This window comes from Acartia tonsa, chromosome 14 (genome assembly GCF_053477335.1).
Source record: "Acartia tonsa isolate MP-2025a chromosome 14, ASM5347733v1, whole genome shotgun sequence".
Taxonomy (NCBI): domain Eukaryota; kingdom Metazoa; phylum Arthropoda; class Copepoda; order Calanoida; family Acartiidae; genus Acartia; species Acartia tonsa.
In genome coordinates this window covers 3,968-13,883 of record NC_137273.1, presented here as the reverse complement: position 1 = coordinate 13,883, position 9,916 = coordinate 3,968, and the positions used below count along the sequence as shown (strand labels likewise).

At 32.2% G+C, this 9,916-nt stretch overlaps 1 long non-coding RNA gene across 1 annotated transcript; it reads left to right on the top strand.

Annotated features, from left to right (window-relative positions):
• Positions 1-212: 212 nt before the first annotated feature.
• On the top strand, positions 213-2,529 carry LOC145306246 (uncharacterized). The gene is made up of 3 exons (XR_013874938.1): positions 213-319; positions 1,099-1,155; positions 2,429-2,529. It is a non-coding gene; the product is annotated as an uncharacterized LOC145306246 (long non-coding RNA).
• Positions 2,530-9,916: the final 7,387 nt, after the last annotated feature.

Genomic DNA, 9,916 nt, shown 5'->3' with positions numbered 1-9,916 from the left:
AAAGGATTTTTACTATTTTTGGATAATTACCTCCAACCTCTCAAGATCATCACACACAAAAATTTTCCATTCTTCTCCCCCCCCCCCCCCAAAAAAAAGAAAAATCAATTACATTTACCCCCCCCATCCCATCTTGAGCAAAAACTGGAAGGCAGGGCATTGACACAGTGCACAGGAAGTGAAGCCTTTGTCATCTATTAATTCACTTAAGGTTGTATCAAATTTATTGATCTGGATGAAAATCCAGATTCTGAACTATATAATGGACAAGAATTGGAAATTACAAGATGGGATTTAACTTCATGCCGTGCAACAATAGGTACCAATTTGACAATTTTTTATCCTTAGGAATTACACTTGCTTGCATCGATTGTAAAATACCAAGAACAGTACAGTTTGTCTCAGAGGCTCTCTATAAATCATCAATGAATATTGTTAACAGTATTACTCCCAAAATGCTCAATCTTGAAGTATTGAAATGTTAATGTTTTGTATTTAAGTCCAAAATTCTCAAACTTATTTCTGGTTTCTTTCACTCAGATTACATAGATTACTTTGTTTAAGTAAAAAAAATATTTTTGCCATTTACCCAGACACAGGATACCAGTTTTTGTGGCATTCTGTGTCCGCCATGATGAAGATATCAAAATAAATTCAACTCTCAGTTATGTGCCATACCCATATCTAAAAGGTCACTCAGTTATGGCCCTCTAACTTTCACACACAGAAAATGCAATAGAAAAAACCAGAGGGGGTTATGTTCAACGCCCCCTCCCCCAACCATTAAGGGTTAAGCTTAATTAAAAGTATATCATGAGTAACAGAATCAAAAGCTTTCACTGGTTCTAAGAATACTCTGACAACATTATCTCCATGATTTGAAGATTTATTAATATGATCAATTATTATAAGAATTGTATTGTAGGTGACCTATTTTTGAGAAACCAAAACCAATTTTTAACAAAGAAATCATTGGCATACCAGAAATACAATAACCTTCTGCAAATTAATTTTCAAAATAGAATTTTCAGTTATTTATAAACAAAAAACTAAAAGTCATATTTTATCCTTTTACATAACTTATCCCTAATTTTTCAGGATCAAAATCTCCATCAACATTAAATCTTGGCCCTGCAGAATGCTATGATAATAATGGTATATTTTTTTAATGCCTTTTTTTAAAATACCTATGGTTGGATTTACTAAAGTTGATTCAAATTTTTAGTAAAATTTATATTAATATGACATGAAAAGTAATTTAAAATTTCTTTTTTTTATACATGATACATTTCTCCCTACCCTAAATAATCAGGTTCCCCTCTTTCTTATTTTATTTCTAGGCACCAAACAGTTCCAAGAATCAGTGACTTTGAAAAAGTTTCAAATTTGTAATTGAGGAGAATTGGCCATATATCAACTGATTAAAATAAAATATGTAATAAATCTGTATGTTGAATAAGTAATAATTTATTCAAGTGCAATGGGGATAATAGCTAGGAAATAACATATCCCGTCATAAGTCTAAACTATCATTTCAAGTTTGGCCAAATCAGTTTTGCCATAACTATAAGTCTTTTTGCAATCTCTGCTCTTTTAAAATCTGATTAAAACTTATACATCTGCAAAAAATGTGCAACTTTTTTTGTATGCTTCTCTAGAGTATTCAAAATTTAAAAAAAAATATAATCACCTGAATTTTGTAGCTATATTATAATTACATAATTCTATCATATTGCATTTTTTAAAAGTATAATCTAAAATGAAGGCAGCATTTTACTTTGTCTAGGTTTTCTCTTAAAATTAATCAAACTGTGATATTTGTTTATAAAACACAATTTAACATAAATGATTATTCAATTAAGGTATTATAAATCAGATACATCAAAAACATACAGTTATTTATTCATGTTGAGGAAAATAAAACAAGATAAATATTGATTAGTATATTTGTTCATAAAGCTGTTGTGTGACTTTTTTTTACTTGACACCAGCCTTGAAAGCATTTTGGGAGAAATGGAGTACCAGGGGGGAAAGATCTCAAAAGAGAGTTACCACCCCGTTTTTGTTATGGTTGGTGCAGAAATCCTTTTCAACTTCTAAATAGTTCATAACATAGTAAACATATTAAGCAAGATAACTGAAAAGTAAATAATTTCTGTCACAAGATTGATCAAAAGTACCCTTGAAATCAGGAAAATATCATCTTGAAATGAAAGGGCTGACCACAAAACATAAGTTGGTTTTGATACCAATTTTTAACTCATTCTATTGAAATACTAGTTTTTATCAGCGTTTTGCTATACTAGCCAGCTTTTTGAAATCTATGTTATTATGATTAAAAAATCAGTTATTTGTATTTTTAAACAACACTTGATTAAAATGTCAGTAAATGTTTCAAATGGAGTTCACTAATTAAAATTATTTTTAGGAGCAACAGTACTTCATGAGCTCGCCCATTTGATTGGTTTTATACATGAACATAACAGGTTTGTATGGTAGTCAATCAAGTTAATAATACACTACAAGGCTAGGCACCATGTATATATGCATTTTTGTCCTACAGACAACCAACCCTTTGTTTGCACAACCCTTGTCTGAGAAGTCCTGACTTTGCATGGTAATGAGTTGTGCCTGTTTTGGGCCAAGGCATTCCTCCTTCTGTTAATTGAAGATTGAAGTTTTTGCAATTTATTTCAAAACCTTGGGAATTTATTCAAAAGAATACATTTACCATTGCTTTTGAAAACAAGAAAATTCAGCAGTTTTTTGTGGGTTGGGGGAGATTATAATATTTATAAGTTAATTATAATACTTTTAATAAATTTATCCTAATCAACAAGAAATATTTAAAGTGCACTTTCATTTTAAGTTCAAATAAATTCTTAAAACTCAAAATCCAAATAAAATTTTAGACCGGACCGTGATCAATTTGTTGAAATAAAACATGAATTGATGGATAAAAAATACAAAAACAAAATGAAAATTAGAAGTGAAACTCATGGAGAAACACATAAAGTAATGTATAATTTTTAATTTATGCTTCTCTAAGCAATTACCAAAATAAATTTTTTAATATGTTGTAGTAAATAATGCCTTACCCAAATATGAAATATTAACGTTTGAATAAAGGCTGTTACCTTATTATGTGTTTCATCATTGCTTGGCCACAACTCAGCTAAAAATGCTTATAAAACAGACCTTTTTGACTAAGATACTCAAATAGTTCCTTTTTAAGCCCCATCAATCAGTTTTGAGATATCTCCATATGTCAAGGAATATTAACAAAAAGGCAAATTTAAGTGATTTTTGACTGTATTTAGGGACTTTTACTACTTTAAAGCACAGACTCTACAATTGTAACTCCTTTTATATGCCCATATTCCATAAAATCAATAAAAAAATACTTATTCATACTTTTCTCTCATTTTAAACTTTAATTCTGTTGAATTAAATATTCTTTACACTTTAAACATTAAAATGAGAGAAAAGTATGAATAAGTATATTTTTTAATGATTTTATGGAATCTGAGCATATAAAAGGAGTTACAATTGTAGCATCTGTGCTTTATATAAAGTCTCAAAATACAGTCAAAAATAGTCTATTTTGTATGCATTTTTGACTGTGTTGTGGCAAAATAATGATGAAACATAAGGTAACAGCCTTTATATTTAGACTCCATACGACTACTTCTCCATCACCCATTATCCAGAAAGTGGAGGACATTGCAGAGATAATCAGATAGCATGTATAATTGTCAAGGAGCCATTTAAAACCTACTTTAAAGACACTGGTTTGCTCAAACAATATCCTGTAAGTGTTAATTTCAAGTCTAATCAATATTATTAACCCTTACAGATCAGGCCCCAATTCCCACCTTATAAGATTGGGGGGGGAGGGGGGGGGGGCTCTAAGAGCCCCCTGCTCTATCTCGGCTCCTGTTACAGATAGAGACATAAAAATTTTTTCTGAAACTTAAAAGTCATGAAGTCACAGCAATCTATCTTACCTACAAAAAAATGACATTGAAAAAACTAGAGGGAGGGGGGGAACTCTAAGACCAATTAAGGTGAGGCAAGGGGCCAGATTGTTAAGGGTTAAATGATTTTATTATCTGATGTCAAAACTCTTACACTAACCTTCCTACTTTTTGGCATTCTAATTTTGTGCCCAAAATATGCTCAAAAATTTGTTTCGATGAAAATTAATCCTCTGCTGCCATTTTAATTCGTGGATCCAAAAAATTTTACTCAATCTTTCACGCTATTAAAATGAGAGCCAAAATATTGAAGGGGGACCTATAACACCCATAACATCCTGGCATAGGGTTAAGTATAAATATCTGTGTTCCAGTCTCTTTAATACTATAGCAAATTAAGTGATTTTAAATTGATTAGACTCCTTATGATTTCTATTCTGTCATGTATTAACCTAGAACTAAGGGTTGCATAAAGGGAACAGTTTGCATAACTTTAAAATTTCCCTATTGGGCATATTTTGGTTGCTACATACAATCTTATTCTGTAAGTTAATTTTGGTTGTTTAAAACAGCTGCACTATAAAAAGGTTGTAGCTGTTTTATTCAACTTGGTATCTAATATTAATAAAATAAGAAGTAAAATTCATGGATTTTGGGAAATGTAAGCTTGTCTATTTGATGGGCATTTTTATTTTTAGCAGTTTTTATTCTTGATTAGATTAGATTTAGTAATAAATAAAAATTTGATTAATCCTCTAAAGTTTGAGAAGGAAGGTTTGGGAAAGTTTTGAAGTGATTTTAAATGCAAACATAAGAAAAATAGTTATTTTAGTCATGATTCACTTTAAGAGGGCCAACTTAGTTTGATTTTAACTTAGTTTTTTATTTCATGTTAGGTTTAAAAAGCTGTTTATGTTGATCCTTAGACAGTTTTTTATCTTTATGCTCTTTGACTGCATCTACATTTTTATTGGCTGCACATTCTTATAACATGTATGTGTATCCAAACTGGTCTAGATTAAGTATTTCTTTTTTTTACCATCTACCATTGGAATTTTTTTGCCAGGATGGAGATATTAAAAAAAATTAAGCTCTAAGTTTTGTAAAAAGTATTTAAAAATATTATTTACTGCCCTCTAACTATCACACACAGAAAATAAGAAAACTTGTGTGGGGGGGGTGGCTTTCAATGCTCCCCCCCAAACTGTTATTCGTCATAAATTTTTAGAATACCTGTGACTTTTTCTGATAATTAACCCATTAGTGACAATTCGTGCAATAATGCACGATTTAAAAAACCATAAAAAACAGATGAAATTTGAAGGTTTAAGCCATTTCCGGCTTAATGAATATTATAGAGTCAGGATATGGGCAAAACTTTCTACTATATAAGTTTGATATTGGTCAACCATAATTTAGTGCAAAACCATTTGTAATGGCTTTAACATCAAATTCTGAAAAATTATCTAAAAGAAGGTAAAAATTACTTATTTAATTTAAATATTTTTAAAAAAATAGGTTTATCATGTAGTATTTTTTATATATTTTACAACAAAAGAAGAATTTTAGACATAGGTGTTTTTTTTAGTGCTTTTTTTTCACATTTAATTGTCGTACTATAATGAACGATTCGGACCGAACTCTATTGAACGATCTGTAAATTCGTGTAATATTGCACGATTGGGAACGTACTCTAAAGAACAAAGATTTTTACATACATTTAATATTGCATAAAATCATCCTTGAGTCATATTTAATACTTGAAATAAGGAAAAGTTTTTAAAGAAATATAGATAGATTAAATATTCAATATAAATAGTTTTTTTTCATTTCCTTATATGAAATTATGATGCTTCTCTTAAAATGTTAAAATAAATCAATATACATTATACATTCTTTTATTATATTTCAATTTACATTGTTTACATTTAGCGCCAATAGGTTGGCGCTAACATATTTGCCACTGTTTCTTAGCGGCAAACTAGGGGGTAGCTAATTTTTAGTAGCGAAGCTACTCTATAATTTGAAATGTTTTAAAGATTGTTTAATTTAATTTTATAATAACACTTATCTCTAAAAAAGTTTAATTTGTTTATTATCTTAGAAAATTATTATCTTCTGAAGAGGACATAATGCAGGCTTTTGAGGATTTGGACGACAGTGATGCTGATAAAGATTACCAACCAGGAAGTGAGGAGGATGACACTGAGTCTGAGGATGAAGGAGAGCTTTCTGTTGTCTCTAAACCACAAAAACCTACCCCTGAAATTCGTATTGTGATGGAGCCTCCTATTGAAAGAGCTGATGCCAACACAGATTGTGACAGTGGTAAGTTAATTGTTACAGCTCACCTAATAAGATTATCACATATTGCTATTTAAAATTAATTTACTATTTCAAAAGGCTTTAAAATATTGTTTTTTAATCTAATAACAATTTTGGTTTGTGGTTCATAAGAAGGGGGGGGGGTGAAAGATTTTTACAACTCGTTCTCAAAACTTCAATTTCCTTTGACCTACAAACTTGTAAATCCCGCCCCTTTAATCTTTATAATAACAATTTTGGTTTGTGGTTCATAAGAAGGGGTGGGGGGTGGAGGGGAGGTGTGTGAAAGATTTTTACAACTCCTCCTCTAAACTTCAATTTCATTTGACCAACAAACTTGTAGATCCCGCCCCTTTAATCTTTCTAATAAGATTTTTGGTTTGTTGTTCATAGGAAGGGGTGATGGGGGGGGAGGGTTGAGAACAAACTTGTAGATCCCGCCCTTTAATCTTTATAAACAATTTTGGTTTGTGGTTTCTAAGAATAGGTAGGGGGGGGGGGGTGTGTGAAAGATTTTTACAACTCCTCCTCTATACTATAATTTCCTTTGACCAACAAACTTGTAGATCCCGCCCCTTTAATCTTTTTAATAACAGTTTTGGTTTGTTGTTAAAAGAATAGGGTGGGGTGGGGGGGAGAACGAACAATTTTGGTTTGTGGTTCATAAGAATAGGTAGGGGGGGGGGGGGGGGGGTGTGAAAGATTTTTACAACTCCTCCTCTAAACTATAATTTCCTTTGACCAACAATCTTGTAGATCCCGCCCCTTTAATCTTTATAAACAATTTTGGTTTGTGGTTCATAAGAATAGGTAGGGGGGGGGGGGGGTGAAAGATTTTGCAACTCCTCTAAACTTCTATTTCCTTTGACATAACAGCTTGTACATTTATAAAAAGATATCTAACTTCCTAAAACACTAAAACCTTTATTACTCCTCCCACTTATAAAGCTAAATGAATAATACCATTTCCTTTCTTTTTATTTATTATATTAGTAATGTTAAATCCCGCCCCCTTTCATCATTCATCCCTTTCCATATTCCATAGAATAAAAACATGATATAAGAGAATACAATTATTATTTTTAGATTATTCAGACACACCTGTTGGTCTGATTAAACATTTGCCAGTGAGGGTTTTAAAGAAGAGAGCTGGTACAGTCAAAAGACAATTTTCCAGCATTGGAAACAAGTCAAAGAGAATAGAGGCTGATGATGATGCAACTGATGACAACCCCACAGCACAACCAATACAATGGACCAAGAAAAACCCATCTCTAGTAGGAACTAAAATAGGAGAATACATCAAACCTGAGCTTACAGCTGAAGATAAGAAGACTCTAGATTCAGCATCTAGCGCCCTAGATTTCTACCTGCTGTTCTCCACACCAGAATACATCAAGAGAATCATTCATCAGAGTCGGCTTTATGCAGTTCAAAAGGGGTTTTATCCTCAGATGGCCCACCTGCATGAGGATACATTTCACTGCACTGAAGTGTTGATGTTACATTCTGGCTACAACCAGATACCAAGGAGAAAGATGCTCTGGGAGCAGAAGCCTGATTGCCACAACCAGCTGGTCGCTGACAGTATTAGAAGGCAAGAAGTAGATGCTGTTCTCCAGAGTATCCACTTCGCCGACAATTGCCAAATTAATGATGATGGCTACTACAAAATCCGCCCTATAATAGATAACCTCAACAGATGTGCCAAATATGCCCTCTCTTTATCTGACAATGGAAGTTTCAGCATTGATGAAATGATGATTCCATACTATGGACGACATTCATCAAAGCAGTTTATAAGAGGAAAACCAGTAAGATATGGATTCAAGGTAATATCTAAATATATATTTAGTCTATGATTTGTTGCAATTACAATTTTTTCCCAACATTTTCCTACATAAGTATTGACTAGAAAAAGATAAGTGTGAAATGTTTTGATAGGTGAAAATAAATCAAATTATAACATATTACAATAATTTTTTTCAGTGTTGGAATATTTCAACAAGTGATGGTGCAGGTGTCTTTTATGAGCCTTATTGTGGAAAAGATACAAGGATTGAGGATTTTGGCTTGGGCCAAGGACCAAATGTGGTTCTAAGCTTAGTGAAGAAAGCTGGTTTGGTGCCAGGATCTGATTTATTTTTTGACAATTTGTTTACTAGGTTTGTTTTCAAATAATTTTAACTAATCTTTCTTTTACTATGTTTAAAAGCTGACATGGCACAAAAAATACTCATAAATTCTGTTTTTTTGGTAGCACCATAATTAAATTTGTTTGCTGTTACATTTTATTGGTACATCTACCTATAATTTCAATATATTTTTTAAGTTTTCCACTTCTGAGAGAGCTTTCTGACATGGGGATTGCTGGAACAGGAACAGTCAGACAGAACCGGCTTTTCAAAATTCCAATCCAATCCAAGAAAGAGCTAGAAAAGAAAACAATTGAAAAAGGTTTCTGTAGTGCTGTGTATAATTCTGACCAAGTGCTTTGCGCTTGGAAAGACTCAAAGCCTGTGTTTGTTGCATCCAACAAGTATCTCCCTGATTTGAAAACTACCTGTGAGAGATTCAACAGACAAGAGAAGAAAAATATGCAGGTGCCTATTCCTGATATGATTAAAAAGTACAACAATGGAATGGGCGGAGTTGATTTATTAGACTCTCAGGTAGCTGTTTATAGAGTTCCCTTCAGAATCAAAAAATGGTACTTTCCCTTCTGGACTTGGAGCTTGTGTCTGATGGCAGTCAATGCATGGAGGCTCAGGCAGAATGTTAGAGGCCGTAAGGAGCCATACTTAAATTTTCTTAGAGAACTAGTTGTAGAGCTATTTCTAAAGCATGGCAGCCTTCCTGTATATAGCTTACAGACTCCAACTTCTAATATGAGATATGATGGAATGAATCACTGGATAGAGGCAGCCAAACATCCACAAACAGGGAAAGCCTGGCGAAGGAACTGTAAACGCTGCTATGATGTTCTCACTGAGGAAAAAAAGTCTTCATATGCCTGTGAGAAGTGTAAAACTCCATTGCACATTGAATGCTTCAAGGCTTATCACAAGGCATATTAGGCTATTGATGTCATAGAATCTGTTTCATGTGAATAAACTATTTTTTTCTTCATGCAATATTTTTTTCTTATTCTTTATATTTGCAAATTATTATTTATGAATGTTTTATGTAAACAGGTTCGGTATTACATAAGTTACACATTTGAGTAGTGAATAACACTTTAAATATGTATATAATAAAAGCAAAGCTTTTCTATAATTAGGGTTGGTCTTTCCGTCGGTCTGGGAAAGTTAGCTTTTCTCTTTAAATTAAACAGGTTAGAATTGAATACTGATTCCTAATACCACAAAGTATAATGTTCTAAGCAAAGCATCTCTATAATCAAGTCTTGAAAATGTAAGTATGTCCTTATACAGTATCCTGTATTTAAGAAGTTTTGAAACAAATTTACTTTCAATTGTTTACACTTCCAATTCTAATTTTGTTTAGACTTATGCATTAATTTTCTGCTTATTTAGTTCTGACACTCTAAAAGTGTTAATGTTTGGTTGTCCTACCATTTTAGGGCTTTGCTTTCATGGATGTTGTTATCCTTG